The sequence below is a fragment of the Protopterus annectens genome, chromosome 7.part0, assembly GCF_019279795.1.
Source record: "Protopterus annectens isolate FY-2018-M chromosome 7.part0, PAN1.0, whole genome shotgun sequence".
NCBI lineage: Eukaryota > Metazoa > Chordata > Ceratodontiformes > Protopteridae > Protopterus > Protopterus annectens.
In genome coordinates this window covers 1842634990-1842651737 of record NC_056739.1, presented here as the reverse complement: position 1 = coordinate 1842651737, position 16748 = coordinate 1842634990, and positions in this window count along the sequence as shown.

Here is a 16748-nt window from a genome sequence, read left to right as displayed (position 1 = left end):
GGCTCCCCCTTTGTGGAGTGGGTTAACTATTGCTGTGCACCATTTAGTGGGGGCAAAGCCTGAGTTAAGGCTATGATTGAACATTGTACTTAGGTGGGGTGCCAGTTCATTCTGTAGTTCATGTAGAACGCAGCCTGGGATGTTGTCAGGTCCCATGGATGCTATATTCTTGGCTTTGGAGAGTGTTTTTTTTACCTGTGCAGCTGTGATTACAGGACATTTGCATTCTTCCGGTACAGAGATGGGCCCTTTAGGGGGGTGAGAGAGAGGTCAAGTTAGCACTAAACCTATCTGCCAGGATGTTGGCAATATCAGTTGGTTCTGTATATTTAGTGCCATTGTGCTGTAACTCAGAGCAGATCTGAGTGTTGCCATTGAGATTCTTGACATAGTTATAGAATGCTTTGTGGTTGTCTTTAGAATCAGTGGCAATTTTATTTTCATAACTAGCTTTGTAGGATTTTATGAGGGATCTCAGCTTCTTACTGAGGCTAACCACAGAGTTCCTCCAATCATGGTATTTTACGCTTTTTTGCAACAGTTTCTTTTTTCTGTTGTAGAGTTTGTTTATGGCAGGGGACCACCAGATTGGCTTCCTTTTTCTGGAGGATATCATCTTAGTTCTGTTAGGGATTGCATGATCCATGCACTGGTGGAAGTGCTTATAAAGTGCATTTTTACAGAATTCAGCAGTCGTACCTCTATTGTCCATCAGCATGGGTGTCGTGAAGTTTGCCACCTCTGTCTTAAGAAGCGTGAAGTTGGCTTTGGAGAAATTTTTTACGGTGGTTTCCCTAATGGGAGGTGGGAGTGGGATGTGGATGTCTAGGGTGATTAGCTTGTGGTCAGATCTGACCAACGAGGAATTTACTTATGGTGTGGAACACCGGTTGCCCATGTTGGTAATGACCAGGTCTAGTATATTGCTGCCCTTGGTGGGGGTATATATAAGTTGATCCAAGGCGCTGGAATTTATGAATTCCAGAAAACATTGAGCACAAGATTTGGTACATGAGCTAATGGTGAGGTAGTTGAAATCACCCATTATTAGAGTGTTAGGTTATACCCTAATATTTTCCAGTGTATCAAGAAATGAGGAGTGGGAATCCTGGGGCATGATGGGGGATCTGTAGCCAGCTACAATTTGGATTGCGGTCTTGCCAGAGTTAGTTGCACTTGGATTATCTCTGATACATTATGCTGAGCAACTATCCTGGAAGTGTGGATATCCTTAATGAATATGGACACACCTCCGCCTTTAGTGTTTCAGTCCAAGTTAGGTGGCCGAAAGGTGTGGTATGAATTATAGCCTGGTAATGCAGGGGTGCTCTCTGGAGCCTTGAACCAGGACTCTGTCACTGCACAGATGTCAATGTTCTCCATTTTAAGGAGTGCTTTGAGTGAGTGCATTTTGAGGTTTAGACTTCTAGCATTAAGTAGAATTACCTTCTGATTTTGCTTGCTTGTACCTGTTACGGTGGTGAATTTGTCATTTGAACCTTGTCTAAAAAAGGCACTATAGGGGTAGCAAAAGCCTTAGCCAGTATCCGGAATCCTAAAGGTGACAGGTGCAGGCCATCTCTGGCAAAGCATCGTGGTTTGTTGATCATGTCTTTCCAGGCAGACAGATACTGGATCCCCTTAGAATGACACCAGAAGTTTAGCCAGTTGTTGAAGTCAATAATTATGTCCTTGTACTGTGGTATCATTCTGGGTGATGGTCGAATGCTACTCAGGGCTAGGGTCATACCTGCCTGGGCAACAAGATTGGACAGCTCATCCATGTCTATTTTCATGTAGCCAGGGAGGTACGTCTCAGGTCATTCACACCAACATGAACAATGACAGAGTCATATCTATACCTGTTGTGGAGTGACGTGAGTGCGTGCGTTATGTGGCGGATCCTGGCACCTGACAGGCAGCTGAATGTAACTTTCTCCTTGTTTAGGCTAGTTAGTGGAACATCAGTGTGTCTGACTATAGAGTCACCTATGACTAGACTGTTGGGTACGTTGTTATGCCTTATGGGCTGTGGTTAAGTGGCACACTGAGTTTGTGGGCTATGTGTGATTTGGGTTGTGTTGGGGGTTGGAGGTTGCTTGCTTTTCTGCTTTGGAGGTCCCTGTTGCTTGAGTAGATTTTTATTGAGAGCCTCCATGAATGTAGGTGTGTGTTTTATTTCTCTATATGCGTGCTTTGGTAGTGTAGGTTTTGAGGGATTATGTGATGAGTGTGGTGTGGTGCAAGTGTTTACCTTCTCCTCTTGACTGTCTAGTCCAGTCTTGGCTGACGAGAGCTTTGCTTCCAGTTTGGCTATATAAGTGCATCTCTCACAGTTTGTAGTTTTGGGTGGTAGGAGGAGAGGGTTTTCTGTGTACATGAGGCAGTTGCTGCATTGCCCTAAGATTCCCAGATTCATCAGGTAGACAGGAGAAAACACCGGAAGCTGACCCTTAGACATTCCTAGATAGGTGCTTATTTATTAAGTACTAAAACATGTTTTCCTCTAGACAACTGAGGAAAGTTGAGTGCTGTAGTAATTTGTAGCTTATTTGGTGTTTACAATGAGTTCTGAACAAGTGCTGAGCTTAAAGAAACAGATTTGAGTGCTGAAACTAGAAAACTGGCTAGTTCTAAGAAACAAAATTAAGCTAGAAGGCTTCCCTCCAACACAGAAAGGCTTGGGAACTCAGAAGCTTACAAACAGTCCTGGATGCAGCAAATCTGTATCTGGACTAGACGACTTACAGGAAAGGCATGAAACAAGCTTAGACATTTTTTTTATTTTTTTTGTACAGTGGAAAGGGGAAAGGAGGAGCAGAAACTAAGTGGGTTGGCCTTCTCAAATGTTGTCCCTGGATTAGGTAGAAGGAGGTAATGACACTAGGCTGAGAGGAGTGTCCCAGATCAAATTTACTGTAGGGGTGGGCAACTGCAAAGCCACCAAGTATAAATCAGAATAAACAAACCCAACCAGATGCTTAACAATTGTAGAAAATTTCTAGTTAATACCTCACACACAGTGAAACTAGTTAGAAAAGTATATGCAGGCAATAAAAGTGCTATAAATAACTTGTACAAATAAGCAAAAAAACAGGATACTTAATGTTATATATTACAGATTAGTTGGCTCAGTGCTCTTCCTCCGATTAGCTCAGTGTGAAATGGCAGAAACACTCACAAGTTAACTTCTTAAGTAACAAAGTTGAAACCTGAAGCAACTTTAAAAAACGCTTGGAAAAAACAATGAGGTGTTCACTCCAAGCCGTATTCTAGGTAACCCCAATCAGCCAATGACCATAAACAATTCACTCTCACTGAAATGCCATACTGGCTTTGGCTAAATTACGATGGCCTGGAACATGTGCTCACACACACAGCCTCTACTAACAAACAAATAGGCCCAAAACACAAGCCTGAATATGGACAATGCTACACTACCCACACTATTTAGTTAGAAAAAAAATGCAGAAATGTTTTAACAGATACAGTTTATGTAAGTAAATTTTATGTAAGTATGTAAGTATATTTTATGTAAGTATTTTTAAGTGTGTACTTCTAGAGCTACCTTTAAGTGTGCATTTAAGAGTGCGTGTCTCTTTAAATATTGCTGGCCCAAGCATGGGGCCTCTTTTCTGAGTCTTTAAAAAGAAGGAAGTTACTCATTTGCAGTTTCTGATGAAGTTCCTGTGTTTTGCAAAGAATGTGCTAAAACTGTGGTGAATAAACATTTGGCTGGAATTTTGGTGCAGTGTTTTTTTTTATCTCAGATATAACATTGGGCAAGTGATAGGATAACCTCTGCCTGCTGTAGCGTGGCTTCAGTTACCCAGAAACAGGTGGATATGAGAGGTGGTCCAACTACCAAAACATGAGGAGTTCTTGCCCTCTGTCAGAGATCCACATAGATCGAGAGAGGGTTCCCACAGAATCCTTGATGTTGGTGCAGATGCTGAAAACAGACCCAGAGTGTCACAAGCATGCCTTCCAGGTATGCAAAATGCAAGCATAGTTGTTATACCTTTATATGCATATATTTTAGATGTCTGATATATATATATATATATATATATATATATATATATATATATATATATATATATATATATATATATATTATCAGTTATAACTGTGATTCAGACAAATTAGTCATAGATAAATAGAGGACAGTGTCTTAAGCTATCCAATTGTTGACTACGTTTTTGTGTGAGAACAGTTTTACTCTGCACATGTGAAGGGGGTTGTTCTCATTTTCTTGTTTCATTTGCAATGTGATACTTATCAGCCTTCTTTCCTTTCCCTTCCTCACATACAGGAACATATAGAGTGCAGGCTGTCAGCTTACCTGCACATGGTAAGCACAAATGTGGTTATTGTTATTGCTGTATATAAGGTATATTCGGGTCTATATCAGATTAAAATTTGTGTTGCTTTAGCATCTGTTAGAGTTTGACATATGTTTCATATAAGGAAAGCATGTGATACATTTTATTCTCTGTTTCTGTGTTTGTTGTGTTTAGTGTTTGTTACCATAGGTGATCCTGAGGTTGGCTCTATGGAACTCTTACCACCAGATATCAGAGTATTGGTAGCCTCTGATTAAGATGGTGGAGATGAACAGGCACAGTCTGTGTGTGTGTAGAAGGTCTGTTTTATACTAACTATGTGGATCCCACATCCCCTGCACATATTTTGGACATAGAATGCCTTTGCATACCCATGACATGGAGGCATTTGATATAGGACAGGATGAGGGTGACACAGTTGATCCCAGTAGAGTGTTTACTCCAGTTACAGAGCTGGTTGCTTTTTCCTGTAGCCATCATGAGTTCACAACACCATACAGGGGGGTTGGTAGGGGTGCTTGGTAGAGACCTCCTGGCCACCCTCCTCCTGATCCTGGTATGTCATCAGGTGTTGCCAGATGTATGTGTAGAGCTGTAGTACAGGTACAAGCATGTTCAACCAGGGGCTCGGAACTGATAGTGTGACTACTAAACATCATGCATTTTGACATTAGTGATTCCTTGAACCACATGGAAAGGTCCTTAGACAAGATGACTTACAAATTGGACTTGGCAGTGTCTGTAATGGAATGTCTGTTGGGTCAGGGTGGCCATCCACACTGCTGGAAAGCCACTGCATATTTTGGTGTTAGCAGATATATCAGTGCATATCCACTCTCATAGTGACAGTACATCCACTATTTCATCAGTGACTGTGGTGTCCATACTCAGACATTGTAAACCACGATGTCCTGGTCCTGAAAAGTCTAGAGGTCATCCAGCAGACATCACTCACATTCAAGCTGCACACCAACTTCTAGCCAAGACCACAGAAGTAGCAGTGCAACTCCTTGCAAAGGTGGTTCTCATGGCTGGGGGTGATGATGCCAAACTATTTTACCATGTGCAAGTTACACCTGTCCAAGATGCCATGATCTAGCTCTAGCACAGTAGTTAATTGTGTTTCTGCAGACACACACACACACATTGAAAAAAAAATTACTTGCCCATACTATGCCATGCACCTGCACGCTATCTAAACAGTACTGTTGAGTGTTATATATTTGTTGTTAATGGCCCTGAACACTGTATACTCTGATAGATACATGTATTTCTTACTTGCACACACACTCACTTCTTTGGTGTCGGCCTTTCTGTCTTACCACCATCCCCGCACCGTGCAAATGATGATGACTGTGCCCTGCCCTTTGCACATGTCTTTATGACTTAGGGTCGCATATATGTCTGAGACATGCAGTGGATAGCTAATGCTTGCTTATTCACATGGTTGTATTTATCAATATGTATTGCAGAAGAAAAGTTTTTTGAGTTATTGTTCCTACTCATTTGTGAATTATTGCTTTTATAATTGTTGAACCTCATTGTATTTCAGTTAGATTTGTCATTAAAGCAACTGGAAACATTAGGTACTTTAGGCTTGCTTCTTGGTATAGTTATACAAATTATGGTATAACTGACCTGTTCCATGTTTTATAGCCAGTGGGTAATTGACATACTTGATGCACACTATTGGCTCTAATACATAACTCATCATCATCTTCTTTCGGCTGTTCCTGTTAGGGGTCGCCACAGCAGATCACCTGCTTCCATTTCTTCCTGTCTTCTGCATCTTGCTCTGTCACACCAACCACCTGCATGTCCTCTCTCACCACATCCATAAACCTTATCTTAGGCCTTCCTCTTTTCCTGTTACCTGGTAGCTTCATCCTTAGCATCTTTTTCCCAATATACTCAGCATCCCTCCTCAGCACATGTCCAAACCAATATAATCTTGCCTCTCTGGCTTTGTCTCCAAATCTTCCAACCTGGGCTGACCCTCTAATATACTTATTGCTAATCTTGTCCACCCTTGTCACACCCAGAACAAATCTTAACATCTTTAACTCTGCCACATCCAGCTCTAACTCCTGCCTTTTTGTCAATGCCACTGTCTCCAACCCATATAACATAGCTGGTCTCACTACCCTCTTTTAGACCTTCCCTTTCACTCTTACAGGTACTCGTCTGTCACAAATCACTCCTGACATTCTTCTCCACCCTCTCCATCCTGCCTGTACTCTCTTCTTCACCTCTCTTTCACACTCACCATTACTCGAACTACTGATCCCAAGTATTTAACCTCATCCACCTTCACCACCTCTACTCCTTGCATCCTTACCATTCCACTATCCTCCCTCTCATTCACACACATATATTCTGTCTTAGTCCCAGCCACTGGGGATATACAAGCCAATGCATTTCTTTGTGTCGGTCCCAAGCCGGATAAATGGGGAGGGTTGCATCAGGAAGGGCATCCGGCGTAAATGTTCGCCAAATCATTTCATGCAATCATCAGTAAATATTGGCTCTAATACATAACTGAATATTGCAAAAATCTGATAGTGGAGATATTACTGCTATAACTATACTCCTCAGACAAATGCTCTGCTTAGGGACATATACATATTTCCATATAAGAGTACTCAGTTAATTAGCTTTTTTACTATACAGGTTCCACACTTACCCTGTCATTACTGCAGGTACAAATTGTGCCCTTGGGATTGTCCCTGTCTGATACTATCAGAACACACCTATTGCATGGTTAAGTAAAGGTTGTGTTGCCTGTTAGGCATCAATTTTCTTGTTTGTATATGTGTGACATCTCAGGCTTTCACCTAGGTACTGAGTGTGTGTGTGTGCTCTCCTTTGCTTCTTAGCCAGAGCCTGGCATTCTGTGTATAAGCCTCTGTCTGCCACCACTATCTGGCATTTCATCTGTACCAGCTGCTGCTGGCTCTTTCTGTGGTCCTTAAATCTATGATCCTGCCCCTTGCTGTGCTTGTTGAAACCGATTCCTGAGAATTATGTTGTGTAACATGGTGCAGACTATAATTATTACGCCAGAGGTACCTGTGCCAAACTGCAGTGCACCTCCTGATATGCTAGATAATGGAACCTTGATTTAAGCAAACCAAACACATGTTCTATGATATTCCTAGTTTGAGCATGGACCTCATTGTATTTCTGCTCAGTGGTGTTGTGAGGGTTTCTCATGGGTATCATGAGCCATGGCTCCAATGCATAACCTGCATCCACCACTAGATGCCCTTGAGTTGTGTCACCCCTAGCAAATCCGGTGTAAAGCTCATAAGTATGACACATGCGTGAACCATGGAAACTGCCTGAGTTACATGAACAGACATTGTAGACAATCCCTTAGTCATTACAAACAACATGTGGGTTTATAGAGTGAAAACCTTTTTTTGTTGAAGTACCTCCTTCTCTTTTCCCCAGCTGTAGCTTATATTTCAATGTGTTTTGGCCCACAACACTTTAGGGAATTGTGCCACTGCATAGAATCTCTGCATGGCTTTTGCTGTCTCCTATGGAGTTAGTGGGAAACAGATGTGATTCCTTGCATGTAGCAGGATTGCATTTAAAAACTGATGTAATATTCTTGAGGCTGATGCCTGTGACACCTCAAATATATCCCCTGTGGATCTTTGCAAAGTACTAGTAGTTAGTATAAGTAATGCTACACATAGCTTTGTTTCCACTGAGGTGGGTTCTTCATGATTTCTCAGGGGCCTGACGTGGAGATGGTAGCAGTTGCATGTTTCTTCCAGTGTTTACCTGTCCACCCTTTACCTGTCCACCCTGTATCTCTCAGCGGTTTCTGTGTCATGTAGTCCATGTTAAGTCAAACAGGGTCTAAACACTGTTCCTCTTCTTCTTGCCAGAGATCTGGCAGCAGCAACAGCAGTACCTTAATTTAAAGCCTGTTGCACATACATCATAATAATAGCAGCAGCAAACCCTAACATTCTTTTTTTTCCTAAGTGTAATTGTGCCTGTATTTCAAAGAGTTTTGGAGTACAAGGCAAAAGCCAACATGAGTTTACACAATTGCATTATAGCTTCCTGAGTAGCCTCACCATGTTGAGTTGGATAATTAGTATGTACTTCAGCTCTTTATGCTGTCATTAGCATATTCTGACACCAAATAGTGCACTGTCATGATATCTACACTTCATATAGCTGTCAATAAATTCGGCCATGTATGTTTTCCACTATACATTTCCAGAGACAGGCTCAGAAAAATGTTGCACTCACATGATTATATTGAGAGTGCCTAGCTTAATCATGCTGCTCATGTATGGAACTACTCTGACATTGTGATATACACTATGCACGCATACCTCTCAACTGTACAGATTTTTGCAGAATGTCTATATTTTTGCCTCATATTTTGAAGTTGAAGTATAATGAATGCAACAGCAGGGGAGCTCTAATTCTGGCATGCATTTATATGTATGACTTTCACTTGTTATGTTACTGGAATTATATGTAAAAGGTAGTGTTTTTTTATATAAATCAATTTATTATGCCTTGAATTGTATGACCTGAGCAAAACATGTTGGGGTAGGTGCCATACAGATTTTACATAACATACTGTCCCGCACACCTAATAATTATATGTGAAGAGGCATACTTTTTCAAATACGTATTGAGCAGATTATATATATGCAAGTGTAGTTTAACTATCATCATCATTTTTATGCTTAAGATAATTTATACACATTATAGTTGACTTATTTATCAATCATTATACAGAGTTGTGTTGCAAATTTCACTTTTTAATAGTCAGTTTTAACTCATGTTATATTTCTGATAGAATTCTGCAGTGTTACTTATTCTTACTCCCATATTACGATTAAATGTAAACTGAATTTGAACCCTGCATTATCTCTGCTTTTTCAACAAACTTACTGCACTGACACATTGAATCACAGAGAAATGTAATCAACAGATGCATTTTCTTCATTCAGTACTATACTGCCCAGAGTGCTCACAGAAGTACAGTGGCAATGGTCTCATGTGAGCTACTGATGGCAGCCCAAATGACATTTTTGAGTTTTTGCCTTCAGACATAAACTATTTCTCATTGATAGTGAACACAGACAGTTAACAATGAGCAATGCCAAGAAGTGTGCAAATGCAAAAGGGAAAAAAGACAAAAACTACAACAGAAGGATATATCTAGCAATAAACTCAATACTCATGGCATTACCCTGACAGAGCCAACCTTTTAACAATGTTTGCCACATGATAACTTGCATGTTTTTGCACATCACAAGGCCTTCAGGTAATGACAATTCTTGAGAAATGGACCAAATAGGAGATTATATAAGCTCATATTTGACACACCATATACAAGTAAGAATTACATCTTTTTAAAGGAAATGTATTACTGTCATAATTACTACTTCAAAGACATGGATAATTAATCCAGCATATTATGAATATGTCCACATTTATCATGTTATTGATTTTATTTATTTATACTTTAGTAAATGTCAAATTTTTTATATATTGAATATCACATTGTATTATTACTATGAAGAATAGTTCAGTTTCCAACAACAAATTATTTGCGCCATTGTGAAAAGTACATTCAAATTACTGAAAGAATGAATCAAACACTGCATTATTGCTGCTGTTGCACATATGTCAGTACATTGACAGTGAGCAGTAAAGTTATATAGCAACTCTGTTTTGCATTGTGCATATGCAACTGTTTTTTAGAGAAATATCATCACTGTTATGCTTAACACAAGCTCGCAAAAATAATATTTAATATATTTAACATTCATAACACAGAGCTGTTTTTTTCAATTCATATTAAAAAAGTGTGCGACAATTACAAATCTCATCCTGAACCCCTGAGTAAAACTATCTGTAGTCGGGATTTGGAACTTGGCATTACCACTGCTATTTCTCGAAACATAATACATTATACCTTCAGACAAAGAGGAAATTAATTGGCAGGTATATGTTCTTCAATCAATATTATCTGGAGTGCTGTCTGAAGTGCAGCACTACCGGTTTGATTTGTACTACTGATGACATTCCAAATTAAATGTCTGAGTTTTTGCTTTGGGAAGTGAACCATCATTCATTGCAACTGACTACTGACAGACACTAATGCACAATGCCAAGTTTGGCAGAAAGTATAAAGACAAAAGTAGAAAATAAGGAAAATGTCTCTGTGTGATACTTTCCCAGCTCTGTGGACTTGCACTATGATAATAGGGACATTAAGGATCCCTCATTTCACATAGACATCACCATCTCCAGATCTGAACCTTGGACATGAAACAGTGGGAAGATTAACAGTGTGCACATACAGAGAGAGGTTTATGAAGCAAAGAAATTGGAGCACATATTCTCAAACTTTGATATTCTGCCTTTTGCAGACAGTGATTAAAATCTGGCGAATTATTGGGAGGAGATGAGAAATAGCATTCTCAGTTAATTACAAGTATTTAGTGACATCATTAGTTGTAGTGTTGTGTGACTTGCTGTTCTCTGCTTACATATTGTTGACCTCTGTCTGCATTTGATTTTGGATTGGAGTTATTCATTTAAAGTTTGGTTATTTCCATTTTTTAACTTTACTTTTAATATTGTATTTAGTTTTGTTTTAGTTTTTTATCATTTATGGAGTTTTAAGAGGTCTTGGCTAGGGTCAGTTAGAAAATAATTATTTTGCAGACAGTGAATAAAATCCATCTAATTAGAGGGAGGAGCTGAGAAATAACATTGTTCAGATAACTACTAGTATTAGTGGCATCTTTAGCTATAGTGCAGTGTAATTTGTTCTCTGCCTAAGTATTGCTGATCTCTGCCTGCATTAGATTTTTCCCACCCACCCACCTACCCTACCCCTGTTATGTACTTTTAAACTTAGTGGTTTTTGAGTTGCCTGCCTCTACTAAAATCTAATTTTGGACACTCCTCACAGTCTTATCTGCTTATCTCACTCTACTGAGCACTGAGAGATAAACTGGGAAGGTCCCTTCTTAGTCTCTTAAACTTGAATTATCTTCTGTTTCCGACCTTCCCACTTAATAAAAAATTGCACTTTATTCAACTTCTTTTACTGTATTTATGCTTACTCCTGCTTTAGTTAGCTTTTTTGCTGCACATTCTTAAAGTGTTCAGTTGCATTTAATCTGCTACATTTATTACTGCTTGTTTGTAGCTTGATTACATGGTAACTGTTATTCTAATCCTCTTAGTTCTGATTTAAGTACCTGGGCTACAAACTACTTATCTTACATTAGGAAGGTTTGTGATCTACACTCTGGTGTTAGGAGAGGTAGCTTATACCCTTCTGAGTTGAGAATTGCTAGTTGGAGGCTTATTGTGTTTTTTTATTTTAAAAGTGTCTTTGTCCGGGTTTAAGCACTTGGGTTCCAAACCAATTATTTTACATTAAGAAGATCTGTGGTCTACACTCTTGTAGGATGGGAGGCTAGCCTCCACCCTTCTGAGCTGGAGCTTGCTGGTGAAGGCTTATTGTGCCTGTTATTCTAAGTGTATTTGTTCTGGTTTACTTGGGCTCAAAACCAGTTATTTTATATTAGGAAGGTTTCTGATTTACACTCTTATGGCTGGAGACAATAGCCTACCCTTTTCTGAGCTGGGAATTGCTAGTGTAAGTATTATTGTGCCTTTATTTGATTGGCTGGGGTGCCAGCTTGTTTGAAAGTTGAATATCTGAGGTATTTGGTGATGTTTGGCAACCATACTATTCGAGTAAAAGAAGAATGTTGCTAGTTTCTGCTAAACTCTGCAAAAGTTAAGACTTACATTAGCATATACATTGTTTCTGCACTTTTTATATATTGCTTATTTGGCACAGCTGCATTAATTGAGTGTTTCTGTTTTGAATAACTACATTTTTTCATCCTTTTTTAGAGTCTTCAGTTAGAACTGCCTTGGTTCCACTTCATGGGGAGTAGAGGGGACCTGAGTCATTTTCTGGACTGGGATTGTAGAAAGGAAAGAAGAGTGTGTTGCTTTTAACTGGCCACAGAGCATTATTTGTATTTTTTGTTTATTTTTGAATCTCCTCTGCTATTTAGGCATCACAATTGCAGAATGCTTAGCTTATACCCTATGAGCAAGCTAAGACTTACATTACCATATTAATTATTTTAGTACTTGTTATCTGCATTTTTTTGTCACAGCTGCATTAAGTGAGTGTATCTCTGTTGAATATCTGAGCTTTTTATATGTTTTTACAGACTTTAGTTACAACTATTGTTCTCCATGCAGCAGTGCCTAGCAGTGATCTGTATAGATGCTGATATCTTGCAGCAAAATTCCCCCTTGTAGTCTATGCAGACACCAAACTTGCACAATGTAAGTTTCCCTTAAAACACCCTTACTGTCTAGACCAATGTTTTTAATTACTAGATCATCTAGTCTGTGCAGAGATGGGCATTACAAATCAAGTTCCTGATGTTACTGACCTATTGAATATTTAAATTTTTTTCTCTCCTCCCTAGTAGATCAACAGCCATGGATATGCACTTTCCAACTCCTTCTGTGGTCTGTCTGGTTGAGTTGGGTATTCTGAGATATTGTAGTAATTGCCTCATGTACACTGACAGCCCACATACTCTTAATAAAACAGATAAAGTATGTGAGATGTGTAAATGCACTTTAAAACTGGAGACAAAACTCTCTCATACAGTCATAACTATTCATACAAAGGTTGTCATTGAGACTTGCACCATACCAGCTGCACAGGTTAAAGACCCAACACCTAAAACTACTTATGATGAGGCTCTTACAGCTATCCTTCCTAAAACACTAAGACCTCTTGCCCAGCAAAATTAATAAAAGGATCCTCAGCCGTCACATAAACACATCATTAAAACCCACGTCTACACACAGTAACACTTGTATCTAATGCCTCTACTGCTAAACCTTTAAGGCAAACCTGCAGACAACTGAATTTCCTGGTCATTGGTGATTCTACAGTGAGGAGGCCTATGTCCACCTCACCAGACTGAGTAAGGAGAGAGTCATGGTTGGCTGAAATTCTGAGACGAAAACCCATCAAGTGACACAGGCATTCAGGTCACTGAGCCACAGGTACCATAATGACTCTGTCATAGTCTGTGTGGGTATTAATGACTTGAGACATGCCTCCCTTGACTATATGAAGCAAGACATAATCAAGCTTGCTGATTATGTGTCTCAGACAGGTATGAGCCTTTGACTGAGCAACATACTTCCTTCTCCAGGAATTATGCCATGTTACCTACAGAAAATGATTGATTTTAACAATTTCCTTAGCTTCTGGTCTCAGGCCAAGGAGGTACAATATTTTTATTTATTTATTTATTGACTGGGAAAGTCTGACTAGGTTCCACAGAGCCTGTTTTCAGTGGATGCCCGGGGAGAAATGCTCCAGATGCATGTCTTTGGAATGTGGGAGGAAATTGGAGTACCCGGAGGAAACCCACGCGAACACAGGGAGAACATGCAAACTCCACACAGAAGGCACCCCAGCTGAGACTCGAACTGGAGAACCTCTTGCTGTGAGGTGACAACGTTAACCACTGCACCACTGCGCCACCCTATATTTGACAGCCTGAGAAGACATGGTTGACAGACTACACTGCTTTGCCAGAGATGGTCTTCATTCATCCCCTCTAGGCTTATGAATATTATTAAAGACGTTTACACTCTCATAGTGCCTTTTATAGGCAATGCCAAGCTGATAATCCTCCTAACCTAACTGAGCATATGAGGGAATATCTGAAAGTAGTACTGCTCGATGCTAGAAGTCTTAACAAGAACCTCCACTGCTTGCAAGCCTTCCTCTCCCTAAATAGTGTAGACATCTGTGTGATAAAGGAGACATGCTTTAAAGTCAGTAGTGTAATGGGGAGACATTAGGAATTACACTGAATAGATAGAGATGGATTGGATTATAAGAATTATAAGAATGAGAGCCAATTGGGGGAAGGGATTGAATGACAAGCTGTCAATGAAGCCTGTACTCCAGGCCAAAGGGCTACATAGATAGGCCTACATGCAACATTCTAATTTTAATGTTTTTAGGTTTTTAAGTAAAAAGTGTCTATGCACATGGAATGAAATGATGGAATATATATGTGTGTGTTTGAATGTTATTGGTCTATATGGCTGTTTTTTAAAAAATGTATTTATGGGGAAGATACATGGAATGAAATGGTTAAATATTCATACCAATTGAGCTCTATTTTACTATTGGTCCATTGTTTTTTTAAAAATGAGGGGTTGGGTTGCATTGATTGTCTGATGAAGCAGTCTGTTGTACTGTGAAAGCGCTGACCATTAAAGTTGGAAGTTTTTATGTACTCCGTGGTTTGGTTCTACCTTATTATTTTTTGTACATTACCTTGGACTTTTTGGTCAGACCATTTATCTACACCACTGTGTTTTTGGTCATAGTAATAAATATGTTGAATGTATTCAATCTTTAAAGAATTTCATCAAAACACTGCCAATATAATGGCTCCAAACTTAATATCCAAATTCTTTATTTTCTGTCTATGGTTCTCTTGACATCAGATTTTGTCATTTTTTTGGATGGAATCATGTCAGTTCCTATAAACATAAAGTGTGTAGTTAGATGTAATGACTTATGTTTATAAGTGGCACTATGCTTTTCTGCACACCTTAGATCATTTAAATTGAGGAAAAACCCTTTGTCAAAAATCTCAAACTATTTGCCCAACAAAAAAAGGCATCACAAGTACAGGTATTTTGATAAATTACATTTTGTGTATTGCATGTTATTTCTTAAAAGACCTGTGACTGTTAATTCTAGTAAAAGATTTGCTTTTGCAAGTTACTGTGTAAGTGCTACAGTGTCCAGAATGGCTACTTCCTAATAATGTACCAACATTGTCACCATGAAATGTGGCCGCTTATAAGCAGATAAAATATTTGCTATCATGTTGTCCTTTCTGAAAGTATACTTGCTTATAGGTGAGCTACATTAGAAAAAATTGCCAGAAGTCAAAACATGCTGTTTATCATTGATTATATTGAATATCAAATGTTTATTTGATCCTTAAGTCAAGTTCTGCCTCAGATGCCCAGCATTATTATCTCTTTTGTGTTTGTACTGTAATGCTTTTTGACTCTATTTTCTGCTCAAATCCTGGCATTGGCTATTATATCAGATGTATATATTCTGAAAAAAGATGTTAGTAAGAGTCTGAAGCTGTTAAGGTCTGCCTCATCACTACAAATTGTACAGAACCTTAAACATTTTGAAGATGGAATATTGTTTTTTCATAAAACTGGAATAGCTACTCTTCTCAGACAAAATAACATTTCTGGAAAATGGTTTCAGGTACAGAGGGGGCTTTTCTGTGCCATCAATTAATTTAGTAATATTGTGTGTCTTTCGGCTTTTCCCGGTCCACTAATGATTGGCAGTTAATTTTTACGTACCGGATTGCCAGGCCTGATGCACAACCTTCAACAAAGGTACGCCCATTCACGCATGTCTCCACGCAGAAGACGTTCTAGCTGAGAATCAAACTGGACAACGTCTTACTGTGGAAGACGCTCTAGCTGAGAATTGAACCAGACAGCGTCTTACTGTGAGGTGGCAACGCTACCGCAGCATGTCCAGAAAGTCTATTGCAACAAGGCAGTCATTTGCCACAAAGGAGATTCATGTCCAGTTGTTATTCAAGTATTTCATCAAACCTGAAAGCTCATCAAGTTCTCCTTTCCATAGCTGCCAACAATCATCTAAGAAATCAGACCACGTGACAATTGTGGACAAATAATTAACATCAGCATCATAGATATATTGTTAATCAAAAAATCCCTTAAATAGGTCAGCATAAATGTGTGCAAAAGTTGCACCCATGGCAGTACCCCATAGTTACAAAAATTATCTTAAAAAAAAAAACATTTCTTGCATTACATATTTAAGTGCTTCCAGCAAATCGTCTTTAAAATGACTTGAATATGTACCAATGAAATATTACCAAAAATCTGTAGATTGAAGCCCTGCATCATGTGGCATTGAAGTGTGTAGACTCTGTACATCTGATGTACATTAATATGCATTTTTTTCAGGCATAGATGTTCCATAAGAAAACTTGAACTACAATTGAATTGTAAAGTTGTGATGATATGAGTCAATCAAGGATTGACATAAAATCTAAGTAATTCTGTAAGAAGTTCTGCCAAGGAGCGTCCCTCAGAAACTATCAATCTACTTGGTGCAGGTGAGGTGTTCTTTTGCATTTTTGACAGTAAAGAGTATCTCCGACTGATAGGATCCGTGACCATTTGTTGTTGTTTCTTGAATGACTTGTAATTATTTTATTATTAATTGACAACAAAAGTAACAGATCATTTTCCTTTTCAAAA